Source organism: Rutilus rutilus, assembly GCF_951802725.1.
Source record: "Rutilus rutilus genome assembly, chromosome: 16".
NCBI lineage: Eukaryota > Metazoa > Chordata > Actinopteri > Cypriniformes > Leuciscidae > Rutilus > Rutilus rutilus.
The window spans coordinates 17439119-17455778 of record NC_140224.1 but is presented as its reverse complement, the minus strand read 5'-3'; the positions used below and the strand labels follow the sequence as shown (position 1 = coordinate 17455778).

General features: G+C 36.8%; 1 protein-coding gene across 5 annotated transcripts in view; it reads right to left on the bottom strand.

Annotated features, from left to right (window-relative positions):
* svild (supervillin d) overlaps positions 1–11643 on the bottom strand; it is a 182998-nt gene extending 171355 nt beyond the window's left edge. For 2 of the 5 annotated variants that reach the window (XM_084433449.1, XM_084433452.1), the window contains exon 1: positions 11179–11643. The gene's annotated coding sequence lies outside the window, so the exon portion shown is untranslated. The remainder of the gene's footprint in view (positions 1–11178) is intronic. The other 3 variants (XM_084433453.1, XM_084433450.1, XM_084433451.1) reach the window with 3 other exon arrangements.
* Positions 11644–16660: the final 5017 nt, after the last annotated feature.

Below are 16660 nucleotides of genomic sequence, written 5' to 3'. Positions count from 1 at the left end.
TTTATTTAAAAGTACACAGGAAGAAAACCATCTGGGCTGCATGTTACAGTCCTATCACCAACAAATTATTGAAACCAGGTGACTTCTCATATTTTAACAGTGAAAAAAAAAAAAAAAAAAAAAAAAAAAAAAGAGCACTAAGATAGGGAAGTGCATTTGTTTCACAAAAAAATTACAGTACAAACATTACAGCATATCCTGCATTTCATAATCACAGTGTTATCAGTATGACCCTAATGTTCACTGGCTGTGAATCTCTCAAAACTCAAGACTCCTTTAACAACCACCTTTGACATCAGAGATGGGCAGGATGGTCAGTTAGTCACACAACAACTAGTTAAAGCAATAAATGATTTATGAGAATTTTCATCTTAAAAGTCAGCCCTCCATGCTGCTGGTGTCGGACTTTAAAATCGCTACAGCAAAAACTACAAGTCTAACTTTATAATATAAAGTTATATTCTATATAATATAAAAGCTCAAACATTATTAAATACAAGTAAATGGTCAGTATTAAAATAGGAAATAAACAAATTACAAGCAACAGCACAAATAAATACAACAAAACAAAGATACAAATGAACTAAAACAATGGTTTTCATGAATATACCTTGGAGGGGTAAACCAATATTTAGTATTGTATCGGTTACAATTCTGCAATTTTTGCCAGATTGGGTATCTGTCTGGCAGGTCTGATCCAAATCCGATATTGTGCGTATTCATGGTTGTTACGGTTTAGCTCAACAAAAGGCAAAGAGCATTATAAAGCATCATAAAAGGTTTTGTGCAATAAGGTTCCTTTAGTTAACAGTAGTGAATTCATTAGTTAACATGAATGAAAATTATTACACTTCTATTTTTATTTAATTTGTGTTAATTTCAACATTTTCCCTATTAATACATTGTTAAAATCAAAAGTTGTGTCTGTAAATATTATTTAATGGGTCTGAGCTAACATGAACTAACATCAGTTAGCCTAGATCAGTTGCATATTTTATTAACCAACAAATGTAACAAATGTAGCTATTGCTCATTGTTAATGCTAACTCAAATGTAAATGTAATATAAATGTAACTAATGAGACCTTATTGTAAAGTGTTACCAATTGTTCTTCATAGTTCTTTTGCACTTTTGCTACGCATCATCTCAGATGAGCAGCTGAGTATCTCTTCATCAAGCCAACGTGCAAACTATCGCGAATCAAAGTGAAAGTCTAAGTCGCATATGCTTAACACAATCATCCTCATTAAAAGTAAAGGTCTGTGTATTTTAAAAAGTAAATTGCAGCTCATATCTGTTGCTTTCGGTGACGTGAACTCCATTAAATCTGCATATAGAGCGGGAATTGAAGATCGGATTTATATACGTTTTGCGAAAACACATTTGTGACCAGGTGTAAATGGAATCGTTTTGATAAATCAGATAGCTATCTGATCAGTAAAAACACAAGTGACCAGGTGTAAACATTCTCTTAGAAACAGCAATAATCTTGGGCAAGATAAAGTCCTATTATGTTAATCCACAGACCTTTATCTACAGATCAAGTATAGCCTAATAATGGGAACATTTGAATCATCTTGGAGAGTTTTTCCATGCTTTACTGACTGTCATAACGTAACCTAACAATGACTTGCTGTTTGAATGCTGAATGGAGAATAATTGACAACCACGGCAGAGGGAAGAGGTTCCGTCAACTTTAATGTACCGACGTAGATATTGGTCTGTCTCCACGTTACTATGTAGTATGTAGAGGTCAGAGGTCAACTTTTCTAAGCGGGAATCGTGTTCAGCAGTGACCTGACATCTCTCTTAATCTCACTGTGGATCTGCTGCTCCTCCACGTCCCACCTTTCCATTTCCTGGGTAGTCACAGTAATGGGTGTTAGGAAGTTCTTAACTGTAAATATTTACATGGGCTCAAGGTTTTTTTTTTTTGGTTTTTTTTTTACACTGTTTAGGATCAGGAGCTACAGAGCCTGGGTCACACTGAGCAGGGATGTTCTACTGATACACTTTTGAGTGTTAATAATGAAATGTCAATGGAGTATATTAGAAATCTGCCAAACTAGGCTACATATTTCAAAATCGTTCAGACAACTCAACAACTTGATGAAATTTGTAAGTATGCAGTTTTGCACATCCCTTAAAGAAGATCTTACGAAAGCCTTGCACTGAATAGCCTTGTATTGAAGAATGTTTTAATATTTGCCATTGTCTTGTCAGTAATCTCTCACTGTCGTCACGTGATAACTGAAATCTGACTCCTGCTGCAATGTGCTGCAACTCTGCAGCTTGTGCCGCGGTGGCCAAGTAATGTCATTTGTGTACAGCCGAACAGTGTAACGCAGCAAACCTAGTTAGAATCCCCCAAATTCAAGAAACAGGAGCAAATGATGATAAATATCGATATTGATCTATGAAAAATATTATAAATATTAAATAAATATTAAAAAATAATAATAATAAATAAATAAATAAATAAAATAAATATATATATATAAATATAAATATAAATATATATATATATAGCCCAGAGATAATAACATCCCTATACGTTGTATTATTCTAATTTAATTTATTGGTTGAATGCAGGAATTATACATTAAACTGCCCTTACAAAGGTAAAAATGCCCATAACAGGTAAAAATCTAAAAACTTGGCAAAGTTAATAACTGACCTAGACAGACTTCGACAACTGTCCCGCAACACTGATTTCACCACCTCTGCTTTTTGGATCAAAATAAACAAGAGAAGAGAAGAATCATAAGCTCTCAGATGCTCTGTTGGAACATGTTCAAGCTTTGCAATTCTCCTCAGGCGTTTAAAACCATGATTTACTTTACAGGAACCAGGGCTGCATTCACAAAGAATTTTATCTTATGACTAGGAGCTCTGAAGAGTTCCTAGCTAGGAGCTTTAGCTTAAAACCTATTACCTTTTTTCTCTATTTACTAACACACACAGTGGTTGTTTGGTAGAGAAGCACAGGCAGACAGAGACAGAGAGAGAGAGAGAGAGAGAGAGAGAGAGAGAGAGAGAGAGAGAGAGAGAGAGAGAGAGAGAGAGAGAGAGAGAGAGAGAGAGAGAGAGAGAGAGAGAGAGAGAGAGAGAGAGAGAGAGAGAGAGAGAGAGAGAGAGAGAGAGAGAGAGAGAGAGATGAAAATCAGGCCTGAGCTCTCCTGAGCATTCCTGTTCCTCATTGATCCCTATCCGACTCAAACCTCCCCTCAGGGATCAATTAAGCCAACTCAATACAATCCAGTTGAGTCTTGCCACGCCAGTATATTTTAAAACAATAACACTGTCAGTTCATCAAGTCAGAGGTAAAGTTTTTAACCATCCATCCATTGACATTATGCAAAGGCAATTGGCAGGGCTTGCCTATTTGTTTTGTGTAAACAGAAAAAGTTAGGCTCTAGATTTTAGCAATTTTACACAAACACACGAACACATGTACAAGTAATTAGACCTATTGGCTTCTCCCATATAATTTCACTAAATATTCCAAAGGCTTCTCTAAACAAGCTCAATTTGTAAAGGCCACAAGAGTCCAATCCAAGAATGATGTTAAACCAGGGGCATAGGAGCCATTATACGAGGGGGGGACATGTCCCCCCCCACATTTCAAAATCTAAGTTTTGCCCCCCCCACTATTTCCCAATGTAATATTTTGTTTTGCATTGCCTGCCTATCTCTGCCGATTTCGGAGTCTCCAAATGAATCCATTCTGCAACTTTTAAATACATAATTAATTTTTAAAACGAAATTATAGGCTTAAGTGCAGGGTCCGAAAGTTGGTCGTTTTGTCGCTATGGCTACACCACACACACACACACCGTTGGCGGTGCGCTCAAAGTCATCTGTCAGTTGTGCAGTTACCCAAAATCTCCTGAATGAAGATAAAACCCATCATGTCACTAGATGAAATAAAATCGACTAGCAAAAATACAGGAGGCCGCCTTATTCTTGTTCAGCTGCTTAATCTCGTTGTCCAGTCGACCATGATCGCGCACCGCTCGCGCATGCCATGCGCATCTAGGTAGGCTAAAAAGAAGAAAAAAACCTCACGAGCTGCTGGCCACCACTGCAGATCAATTTAGTCAAGTTCAGCACAACGTTGGTTGTACAAAAAGTGTCCTGGCCTTGAATGACAAGGTCAGGAAAATATGTTTGGCACAATGTATGGGTCACTATATCATAACAAGGTAATACAATGTGTAATCCAGTGACGTCAATTCCAGCGTTATGGACGTGACATTTGCAGTAAAAACTTGAAATATAAATTCTCAGAAAATGCATTTAATAGGCCTACCAATATATTGAAACTGTTTATATATCCATACTCCCTTAATAAAGAAATATCAGTCTACACATGTGTTTTATATTTAATATGAGGGAAATAGGCTACACATGCCATGGACATGACACAAAAAAACTTTAACTTTTAGGTGGCAAAATAATTCTGTGTAATTAAACTGCAAACCAAAGTACTACCCACCGGATGAAGAAGGGTCGGCTCTCCACAGAACAGAACATTCATTTTATTTAATTTTTCACGTTAGCATTTATGAGGAAAAAACAATGCTGTGGACTGAGCGCTCTGAAAGCGGCACTAAAAGACTGCAGGGACCTCAAACAGAAAGCACAAAGCCTTTCTTTAAAATGAATTTCGTTTTGTATTAATGATATCTTAATTTTAATCAATGTTTCATCAACCAATTGCTAGGATTTAATAATTAAGAAGTAAATATAGCAGACAATAGGTGCCGGCGCGTGAACTGGAGCTCGTCTTACAAATGAACCGAAACTCAGCGTATAAGGTAGCCTACTTGCCTGACAGAACTGAGAAATATCTATAGAAAGCTTGAAATGTCTTATTTTAAACAGAACAATTCAAAACGAGAGAAAACAGACTGCTGCTTGTGTAATCCGCATGAAATGTGCATTTCTCTCTGGCGCGTTCACTACTGCGAAGATCGCGAGTCAGCATCGTCAACTTCATCTATGCAGGGCACTGACACAGAAAGCACTTGTTTATTAATAAACAATTAAAATGTCTCCTTGCTATATTTTACATATTCATAATCATTACTTTTGCTGGTTCTTTGTGACAGCTTTTAGGTGCTTTATTGGCAGCGCCACCCTTAGGAGATTTTTTTCAATCCCTGTTTTGGCAGGGGAAAAACTGATCAGAAAATGTAACGAAACGTTGTAGAAATGTAGTGGAGTAGAAAGTATAATAATTGCAGCAAAATGTAACGAAGTAAAAGTCAAAAGTAGGCCTATGCACTATTGATTCTACTTAAGTAAAGTAACCTACAGACAGGTAAAGATACAACTACGTGAAAAATGTAGCCTACTTCAGTAAAGTAACGAAGTAGGCTATTTGTACTTCGTCACATTCCACCACTGCTGATTAACAGTAATGTAAATGCTAAATGTTCTAATACCTGTTGATACTACAACAATGCAAAGAATAGGCTATGCTCTTAACCTTGCAGTTTTTCACATATCTTGTAAGACTCAATTTCTCCATTTCTTTGCACAAAACTCTCCAGAAAATGCCATTTAATGGTTTATTTTTCAAAAAAAAAAAAAAAATCACGGTGGGTATACCCCCGGACCCCCCTAGGGAGAGCCCCCCCATATAATAAATCCCAATTGAACCCCTGGTTGTAGTTATATTAGATTGCTTCTCTCTGTTTTTATAACCTACCCAGTCCGTCACTGCATATACCCTCTTACAAACAAACTAAGTAGTACAGTCTGTTCCCAAAAGTCATTAGAAATGAGCATTTAAGTACTTTATATATAAAAAAAATAAAAATTGGGGGAATTTCCCCCCGAACCCCCCTAGCAATTACTGTCCCCCCCCAGGTTCAAAATTGCTCCTACGCCCCTGTGTTAAACCCTCATAGGTATTAGAACTTCATTCATTTGCACCGCTGAAATGCCTGAAATCACAATATTTTTTACTGTTTACCAAAGCTTACAAATGATGAGTGTGTATGTATGTATAAAGCATATGAGTGTGTATGTATGTATAAAGCCGTATGTATAAAGCATAAAAATTTTGTCTGAAGTGTGTCAAAATTCTAAGAATGATGTAATTTTACTCATTTCTAGACTTAAGAATAAGTTTTATTCATAGAGGTTCCTAACTGTTAAGTCTGGGTCTCAGCTCCTATATTATTTAAGAGTGCTGGAGAGGTATCCTAACCTAGTTAGGAGTAACAAGATGGCTGCAGAGAGGAGAAGACCACACACTTTCCAACAACGATATAGGGAGTTGATAAAACTATACAGGCTGGATTGTAAATGTATTATTTCTGTAACTGACCTTGTAAGAAATGTAATAACTTCTGCCACTCTACAAATCAATGCTCTGACTGCAGTAAAGAAAGTAATAATGACATTTTTGGCAACCGGAAAAATGCAGCAGTGCACCAGTGATGACATGGTACCATCAGTCCACAGTAAGCAGGGTCTGAAATAGCACTATTGTGGCACTGACCACACCAAACATACAGTAGTGGCCAAAAGTGATGTCAGACGGTTTTTGTTTTTAGTTTTTAATGAGCTTACAAGTTCGCTTAAACCATCTAAATATGAGGAAAATATTTAAGATTTTTTTAAATATTTTAAAATATGAAGAACAAAAAACTTTGACTATGTAATATTTATCTGACAAAATTGTTTGGCAAAAAAGGCAAACTACAGCTACAGGCTGTAGCTCACAGGAAAAAGAATACATTGCCAACAATATAATCAGTTCTTAATCACTGGTTCTCTTTTGTTTTATGTGTTCATAAATTGGCATGTTTCATTGCGTTATCACAAATAAAACAATTGACTCCAAGCACAACTACACAATATGCAAATCTTTAAAGGGGTGGTATAATGCCCTTTTCACAAGATGTAAAATAAGTCTTTGATGTCCCCAGAGTGTGTATGTGAAGTTTTAGCTCAAAATACCCCACAGATATTTTTATATAGCATGTTTAAGTTGAGCAAAAACACACCGTTTTTGTGTCTGTTCCTTTAAATGCAAATGAGCTGCTGCTGCTCCCGACACAGAGGGCGGAGCTTCAAGAGCTTGTGTCCTTTTACCTCACACAGACATGCACTGGAAATTTAAAAAAACTTTTAGCCTTTTTATGTTCAAACCGAAGTCAGAAAGAGAGACTCAAGAAGAAGTGATAACATGTAGACAACCTTTCTGAATGGTTAGTTGGTGAATTTATGTAACTTATGTGTAGTTATCTTTAGGGCTGTAATCAACCAAAGAAAATCTTGGTTGACTAAAGTCCTGAAATTTGACTAAAAATCGACTAAAAATGACGTTAGAAAAAAAACAAAAAAAACGTTCAATTAATTAGCTGCGCACTGTGCGCCTTGTTGTCCGCCTAAATGAATTATAAATAAACATAAAAAACTAGTAGGCTATTTGCAGTATTAAATCGTTTTTGACGTAATTATTTTGCACTGAAATGAGTCTGACACACGAGTCTGTCGGCTCTGACAGCGTTGCATCACGTGCACCTGCGCAATATCATAGCCTATGTGATTTCCGAAAATAGTACCATGTTGTCAACTAGTGATATCATGACAAGACCTTTTGAGGAATATGTAACATAATTTAGACAATTGTTTTTGTCATATGTATTATAATAACTGACAGACACTATAATTTCAGTGCCTCGCGGCTGAGACACGAATAGACTATTAACTTAAAGCTTTTACTCTTAAACACAAAAGTCACTTTAATAAAAAAATTATATTTATTAAACAAACCAGATCAAGTAATAATATTCAGCAAACCTTCTAGTAGCCTACGTTCTTCAATCTGTCTCTCTTCTCCAGTGGGTTGGGCTAATCCAAAAGAAGTGAAAACAAGGGGGGTGTTCTGAAGACAGACTGTTACCTGTGAAACAGCGGTGCTCTGAAAACACCCCCATTAGCAATTAGTGCTTTCCACCTGATGAAATGAATGCGGCAAAACCTATTTTTTTACAGTCTGTGGGCAAAACTGATGAAATGAACGCAACAAAACTAATGAAATGAACGCAAAAAAAAAAAAAAAAAAAAAAATATCGACCAATCAGAATTTTGGTCGAGCCAGAACGTATCGACCAAATAATCGACTAATCGACTGGGAGATTACAGCCCTAGTTATCTTCTAGTCATTGATTAGCATATTCTGTCTTGATAATCTATAGATCACGTTCCCGTGGGCGGGGTTTATGTAAATCTTAGGGTTAGTGATGTCACTAACCCGGGAGGAAGCTTGTGTAGTCCCTACCAGCCGTTTGTTGTAGTCCTTAAGCAATTTCTTTAAAATAAAATATCTCCCTTTGCTTTGAACTTTGAGCATTGTAACTTTGCAGATGTTGTTTATGCTCAAACAGCAACATTACACACTAACTAAAGTTAAAAAAGTGAAATCATATTCAACCACCCCTTTCACGCATTTTAAATTATATTTGAATAAAGGGTGAAGATGTACATTTTCCTAACCCAGACATCACTTTTGGACACTACTGTATGGCAGTTCATTGACTTTCCAGCTGATCTTTAAACCATGCGCTTCCCTGGAGTTGTTGGAGCTTTGATGGAACTCGTTTATGCCATTGCTTTAACTATAAATGAGGAGACATATCAATTTTGCCCAATGCAAATCCATTTTAAAATAAATGAAAATATTAAAATAAATATTTCAATGTTTAATTAAATTATTTTATTGAAATTACATGACTGGTGTCCTGCCACTGTGACTTGCAGCAGGCTCACTTTTGGATGATTTAGAGGTTGAGGGTGGCCATTTTTGGGTTAACATCATCGTAGTCCTTAGTTTGCAACACTAAAAGGGTTAGTTCACCCAAAAGCTTTTTGTTTTTTTACTCGCCCTAAAGCTATCCTAGGTGTATGTGACTTTATTCTTTCAGCCAAACACAATCAAAGTTATATTAAAAAACATCCTGGCTCTTCCAAGTTTTATAATGGGAGTGAATGTACCTTAGATTTTGAAGACCAAAAGAGTGCATCAATCCATCATAAAAGTAATCCATTCTATAATCACTGGCTTCCGGTAACTGCAGGAGTATGAGTCACTCTTCGGCCAGAACTCGACTTGCATACAGCCGTTATCGGAAGCCAGTGATTATAGTTTATAAAGTTATAAATATATGGATATTTTGCAAAATCTTTGCTTCAGATGGCCTTTATTAACCCCTGGATCTGTATTAATTACTTTTATAATGGATGGATGTGCTTTCATGGGTTTCAAAATCTATGGTACCATTCAAAGCTTTAGAAAGCTTGCCATTAGAAAGCTTGGAAGAGCCAGGATAGGTTTTTTTTTTATTTTTTTTATGTAACTCTGATTGTGTTCGGCTGAAAAAAGAAATTCTTATACACCTAGGATGGCTTGAGAGTAAGTAAATTATGGGATAATTTCATTTTTGGGTGAACTATCCCTTTAAGTGCCACCTCAGTTAGCACCTAAGAATCTGTCTTAAAGCAGCACTCAGTAGCTTCGGGATTTCTTCGCTGTATTCTCGCTTTTTGCTCGCATGTTTCTCTCTAGAGCTCCCCCCACAGCTTCGGAATAGATATTTGACAACACTGTTGCAAAAACTCGTTGGTGATTCTCAGACACCAGAGGCTAGTAGATCAACGACATCAAAGCAGATGGGACATTCTTTAAAACATCTTCTTCATTCGGGTTCGGACAGCGTGAGGGAGCGCAATAATGACAGCATTTTAGCAGATTTCTTTTGGCCGTAAAGCAATTGTTTACATCGCGAGACCTGATATCACGCGAGCCTTGCTGACGCGGCGGCCGGCGGCCCGCCGCCTCAAAGTTGCAAGTGTGTATTTTCCGCTCACGGGCACCAGGGGGGTGCGAAACGACCACCATTCAACCCGAAATAAGTAATATAAGCATTCCAATGACTCCGAAGCTGTTCAGTTAAGGTAAAAAAAGTTACTTAGTTCACCTTTAACTAAAAATTGCTTTTAGCTTCTTTATAAATAGCTCCTAATCTTAAACAAGTCCTACTTTTAATAAGAATTTTTGGACAATTAAGTCAAAGCTTAAGCATTTTTGTTACGTTTTGTACGGCCCCCGATGTCTAACACAATAACTCAATTTCACACTCCTTACATAACTTTTCTTTGACACTGCTGAAGTGAAATCATTCCTCAAGTTTAGTTCGCCACGCTTGCAATGCCTTTGTTTTTGCAGGTATTTAAAGGGATGGTTCGGAGTAATTTCAACCTAGGGTCCTTTGCACCATGACCTCGAGCCAAATCACGGAAGTGACCTCGGCGTCCGGGTAAGCGGTAACATGAGCCATCAGGCAAGTGTTATTTAAATAAACTCCTGATGTACTTACAAACTTTCCAATGCCTCGTTTTATGTACAGAACCTATTTGTACTACTGTAGAAGTTTGGTACCATTCCGGGCATTATTAGTGGGGTAATTTACGAGATACCTTGGATCCATTAGCGCCTGCACTAAGCCATTCGGCTGATATCTCTAAAGGTCATGGTGCAAAGGACACTAGGTTGAAATTACTCCTAACCATCCCTTTTTAACTGTGTGCTTTCCCAAACAGCTCATTGGGGGACCATTGTTTTTTAAGACTCAGCCCTCAGAACTCAAAGAGAAATGTTTGCTTCTATATAAACCAGACAATTATGTTCCTGAACTGAGTTACAACCAGCTTGCAGAATTCAGACGGAAATGGCAAAACAAATCAATCACAATGAAAGATCAATTGATGATTTAAATCGAGTGGGGGACATGTCATCCGATCTCAACAAAAAAAGAAACTGATAAACAGATAAGATAAAAAAAAAGTAAAAAAAACAACAAAAAAACAAGTAAAAGACTCACACATTTTAGCCAGAACTCAGAATCGAAAGTCAAAATTGAAAAAGAGACCTTTGATTTGTCAGTCGAATTAAGCAACACACTCTGCCCATTTACTCTGCTCTGACATTTATCCATGGTTTTTAAACAAATAATGTCGTTCAATTAACATAACGTAAGTAAAGCCTGTTCAGAATAACAGAGTTACGAGAACATTAACGGATATGCAACTTTCAGCAAACATAGTAGCCTACACAACAATGAAAAATGTAATAGGCAACATTTCGGACGAGGTACTCACCTACTTTTCCAGAATTTCGCTGAATCAAAACAAGTGCAATAAGACCATCCGATTAACACAGCCAGGCATGAGGCAAGAGCATAGACAGGTCCGGAATATTTTACAGATAAAAAACTAGGCGTGAAATAACAGACAAATACATAACCACCTGAAATCGCACAGCAATCTTAAGGTCAGAGTCAGCGACAGAGTGCGCTCTGCCGGGGTTAAAGCACCGAATATCCGTGTGGTGAAACACTAAAATATAGCTTGACACCGCTCCTGGTGTACTACCATAAACACTCGCACAAATACAGAATAAAGACTGCAGAAGTCGAGTGCGTTTGCCAGCCGTGTTTGAAAGTTGAAATCCCGCCCCTTGTCCACGCCAGTAGTGGTGAAATATAGGCTATCCAGCTGCATAACAGCAGCGACAGAAGTTTCAGACCAGCAGCGCCAGACCAGCACAAGTACTCGACCAGCAGCAACAGGACGGAAGCGAGGGGCGGAGCTTATCGTTGCACTACACATACACGTAATGTTATTTTATTAAATATGATCTGTTTTCACATGGATTTTAATCGAATCCATATCTAAAATATTAAAAAACAATTTATTTTTTATTTATTTTTGTACAATAAACAATATATTTGTTGTAATTGTCATGTCAATGGATGTATACAAACACTTTTTTGTTGTTAGTTCATACTGCATTAACTAAGCTAATTAAACTAGGGAAAACTTTAAAAAATAATAATTTTGAAGTAATAAATATGTAACTGAATTGTAAAATGTTTCCCATTTGACTATTATAATATTGTTTTCTTCATATTCATGATGTTACAAATAGCTACTGACACAGAGTATGCCCATTTAATGCCAAATATACTGTATTAAATCAATGCAATGTCTTGAACAAGTGAAATGTGTGCATTTATATGATGGAGAATATGGTGAGTTGTCTTCTCCCTTTGTTTACTGACACATGGAATGCGGCCATTCACTCTATGGACCAGAGGAATCTAGGACTCAGGTAGATTTAAACAGCAAAGAGGAATATAAGAAATGTGCACCCTGCTGTAATTTTAATTTTAATCAGATTTTAATCAACTGTTAACTTGTCCTGTGTTTTTAATAAGGGGTTTTAAATAAAGTAACAAACCATATTCAATTAAACTTCAAAATAAACTATTTAAACCATGGCAGAGGACAAATATGTGAGGTGGGCTACGCAGCCGTCACACACATAACTGCAATACATTTGCGATGAGTAACTTTTCATATATGTTTATGTTATATGTATGCAGGCCAAAACCAGCACGTATCGTGCAATAGGCTTTGACTCATGTAATTTTACTCAACATTTTTTTATGTATCCGTAATATTGAAGAGAACTTTTTAAAGGATATTGGTTTACTTATTCCCTTATTGAACACTTCAGCTTAAGGCACCCACAGACAACAAGATCGGGCCGATTTTGGGTCCAATGCTCCCCTTCCGATAATCCTAAAGGTCCCGATTGTCTTGATGGTTCTACAGACTTATCAGATTTTCCCTTTGGTGTGATGTGTGTTCTGAGACTCTTCATTTTGGGGTCACACTTGGCTCCTTCGCAGTCAAAGTGACCGAAGCCTTGAAATGTAACTTTTTTTTTTTTTAGGAATGTTATATATTTTTGTTAATTCATATTTTTTTATTATTATTTAGAATTTTGAGGGAATTTTATGATACTATGCAATATTTATACAATATCTATAAAAAAAAGTCCATTAAAAATTAATGCTACTTTTTATTTTATTTGTTGTTTATTTTCAATAAATGCAATATTTCATATTAAAATAGAGTGAAGGCCTTTAAAATCCTTTTCCTTTTCTTTTTTGAAGTGAGAATACTGCCATCTGGAGGTGTTAAAAAAAAAACATGCGCAATGTCATGATGTAACTGTTGCACCCCTAGAAAAGGGATAGACACAGACTTTTTGCCTGCACTTTTTTTTACTCCTCCTCTCACTGCAGTTGCCTACTCTCGCAGACATTTCAGGCGAGGCAAGGCGCATCTCAAACAAGCCTACTGATATCGCGGGATTCACGCTCGTGCACAGTGTTGCTAATAAACTGGATGTAATTTAAGTTCTGATGCTTTTATATGAAAATAAATATAATGAACAAGACACCCAAAGTACTTATTTCACGAGTTCACATCTACATATAATTAGTACAATAAGTTTATGCGTATTTGGCGTGTTGTCCGGGGAGAGGGCTCCGAGCTCGGAGTTAGGCCCGAACCCAGAGTACTCCCCCCAGTTGGTAAGTGTAGATGGAACTGGAAGTGAGGAGATGGGGTGGAGGAGGGATGCTGACAAACTTTCAATGAACAGAGATAGGTCTGCTGTGAATTTATACTCTGTCATTGAGTTGATTACTGATTAATCTCCAGCTGTGCATAATTTGGTTAATTATCTGAACCTGCTCCTCCCGAACTTTGTTAATAAAACATCATTTAATTCCATTCCAAATACATGTTTATCAATATTTTTTTCTTTAATACAGACATATGTGTTTAATAAAAATTGCATTGCATAACCCATAAAGATCGCATTCGCACTGTCAGATAGTTTGGGAATATTCACACATAACACATAAAACATGCTATCAGAGTTTTAAAATCAAACATTTTAAAAGAGAACAATACATCACGGTTGTTTAAACCAATGAGCATTAAGCTGTGTCGTCAGCAAATCGTTCCCATCATGCTTTTAGGCTTGTTCGACTTCATGCAGCTCTGGGCAGACCGATCGGCGGCTGACTTGAAGCAGTGCATGCCGGTTAGAAATTTTGTCCGACTTGATACAGCGCCGACGCCACGTGACTGTGACGTATGCCATCAAAGTACCGCGAGAGCAATTCGAGAGTAGCCGGAGAACTCAGCCAGCGCAGCTTCTCAAGAGCGGCTGCACTGGGCTGCACGGGGGCTGATGACGACACAGCTGTTCCACGATTGGCCGGATTCACCGCATGACAACGATCACGTGTGTTTCGTGTTTATTCGAACACCTTAGGCTTGTTTGAGATGCGCCTTGCCTCGCCTGAAATGTATGCGAGAGTAGGCGGCTGCAGTGAGAGGAGGAGTGAAAAAAGTGCAGGCAAGACGGACAGTTCTCTCTTCTCGCAGTGGATCAGACACCTGTGAGATCAAAGATGGATATCGCGGGATTCACCGGATTCACGCTCATGCACAGTGTTGCTAATAAACTGGATGCAATTTAAGTTCTGTTGCTTTTATATGAAAATAAATATAATGAACAAGACACCCAAAGTAGCCTACTTGTTTAATTCCATTTCAAATACATGTTTATCAATCTTTTTTTTTTCTTTAATACATACGTGTTTTTTTATTTTTTTTATTTTTTTTTATAAAAATTACATTGCATAACCCATAGAGATCGCACTGTTAGATAGTTTGGGAATATTCACACATAACGTATACACATAAAACATGATATCAGAGTTTTAAAATCAAACATTTTAAAAGAGAACAATACATCACGGTTGTTTAAACCAATGAACATTAAGCTGTGTCGTCAGCAAGTCGTTTCCCATCATGCTTTTGATCAGCGCAGTCGGTGGAGAGCAACTGCGCTCGACTGCAGAATTCGACAGGTGCGCCTTGCGCTCGCGAGAGGTTTTTGACATACGTCAGCATGACATCAGAGCAAGGCGGACCGCACTCGTGCTGCGTTCCAGTCCAAAATTAGGCTTGTTTGAGATGAGCAAAATCTGCGCAGAATCGATCACCGGTGATCAGCGCGAGATGCATGCCGGTTAGAAATGTGTCCGAGTGCGGTGCGCCTTGCTCTGATGTCATGCTGACGTATGTCAAAAATCTCTCGCGAGCGCAAGGCGCACCTGTCGGATTCTGCAGTCGAGCGCAGTTGCTCTCCACTGACTGCGCTGATCAAAAGCATGATGGGAAACGACTTGCTGACGACACAGCTTGATGTTCATTGGTTTAACCCTTAAACAGGCAAGAGTAGAAAATGATAAGCAAAAAATAATTTCATGTAATTTTTTATATCATCTGGACTTAAGTAAAACATATCCAAAAGAATTTTTGAAATATTTTATATATTTTGGATTTTATGAGTTGTGACTCCCAGGTCACGTTGCCTGTTTAGGGTATAAAAAAAGGACCAAATCTATAACTGTAACTGCCATTGCATGTTTAAAACAATTATACCCTATACTTCTCCTGATCTAATGTTGACAAATTATATATCATTCGAAAGCTTACGAACTCAAGATTCAGCCTGTGAAAACTGTTTTGAAATCGGACCCTGCCTTACCATAAAAATGGTACTTTAACCCCTTAACTGTCACCCCCTTTTTGAGAATGGACATTAAAATGCACTATTCAAACTTAAATGGTTGTAATTCAAGAATGCTTTTGGGTATAGACCTAAGTTTGGTATTGTTTTAAAGAAAACACTCTGCAGATTATTGCTGAAGTGAAAGCACTTAAAAAAATGAAAGTATGAAAAAGTTATGGAAGTTTAAATTTACAGTAAATCAAATATACTGTACTTAATATTCTTTTATATAAAATATCTATTTTACAAAATATGTTTTACTCTAAAATTAATATAAAATCAAAGCCATATATCTAACCATGTTTTGTTCCAAATTTGAAGTTGATATCACAAAACTTGAAGTTCCCATGAGATTCTGTTTAGGCGTAATACCAGAAATAGCCACCGGGTGACATACATTCCATTGAATTTAATTGTATGCATTCTGCTGTAACAAATTAATACATTTCTGTCCAAATATCACTTCTGTCACAAAATATCAAACCTTGAGACTCAGACCTTTCTGACAATATTTTGTCAAGATTAGAAAAGGTTTTGATCACAAATTATGAAACATGATTACGCCCAAAAGGGCTGGAGCCAGAGAAAAGAATTTAGACTACCGTTTCTATGGTAACGCAATGTCCAATTTCAAAGCGGTTTTCACAGGATGAATTCTGAGTTTGTAAGCTTTCAAATGATACCTAATTTATGATAACTACTAAAATATGTGATGTAATAAAAAAGGTGATAAAAAGATAATATTATACTTTAGAGTATAATATAGGCTATATATATGTTATGCTTTTTAGAGGATAATATTATTTTATCATTTTTTATTGACAAATACTAGATTATATGTTTTATTATGAACTTTTAGCATGAAAACCAAAGTTTCAATTATTAAAAGTGTGTGCGTCGACTTTTTGTGACAAACGCCAGAACTCCTGTTACGATGTAGATTTTTTGAGGTGCCCTCTTGTCATAAATTCATCTATTACTGTTCCTACATAATTTGTAACAAAAAACAGAGCTAGAATATCTATTTAGGAGTCTTAGACCTTTCCAACGATAGTTTGTCATGATTAGATTAGGATTTAATTGTAATATAGTGAATTAAAAACTCAAAATACACAGATAGTCAAAATTAGAGTTAAT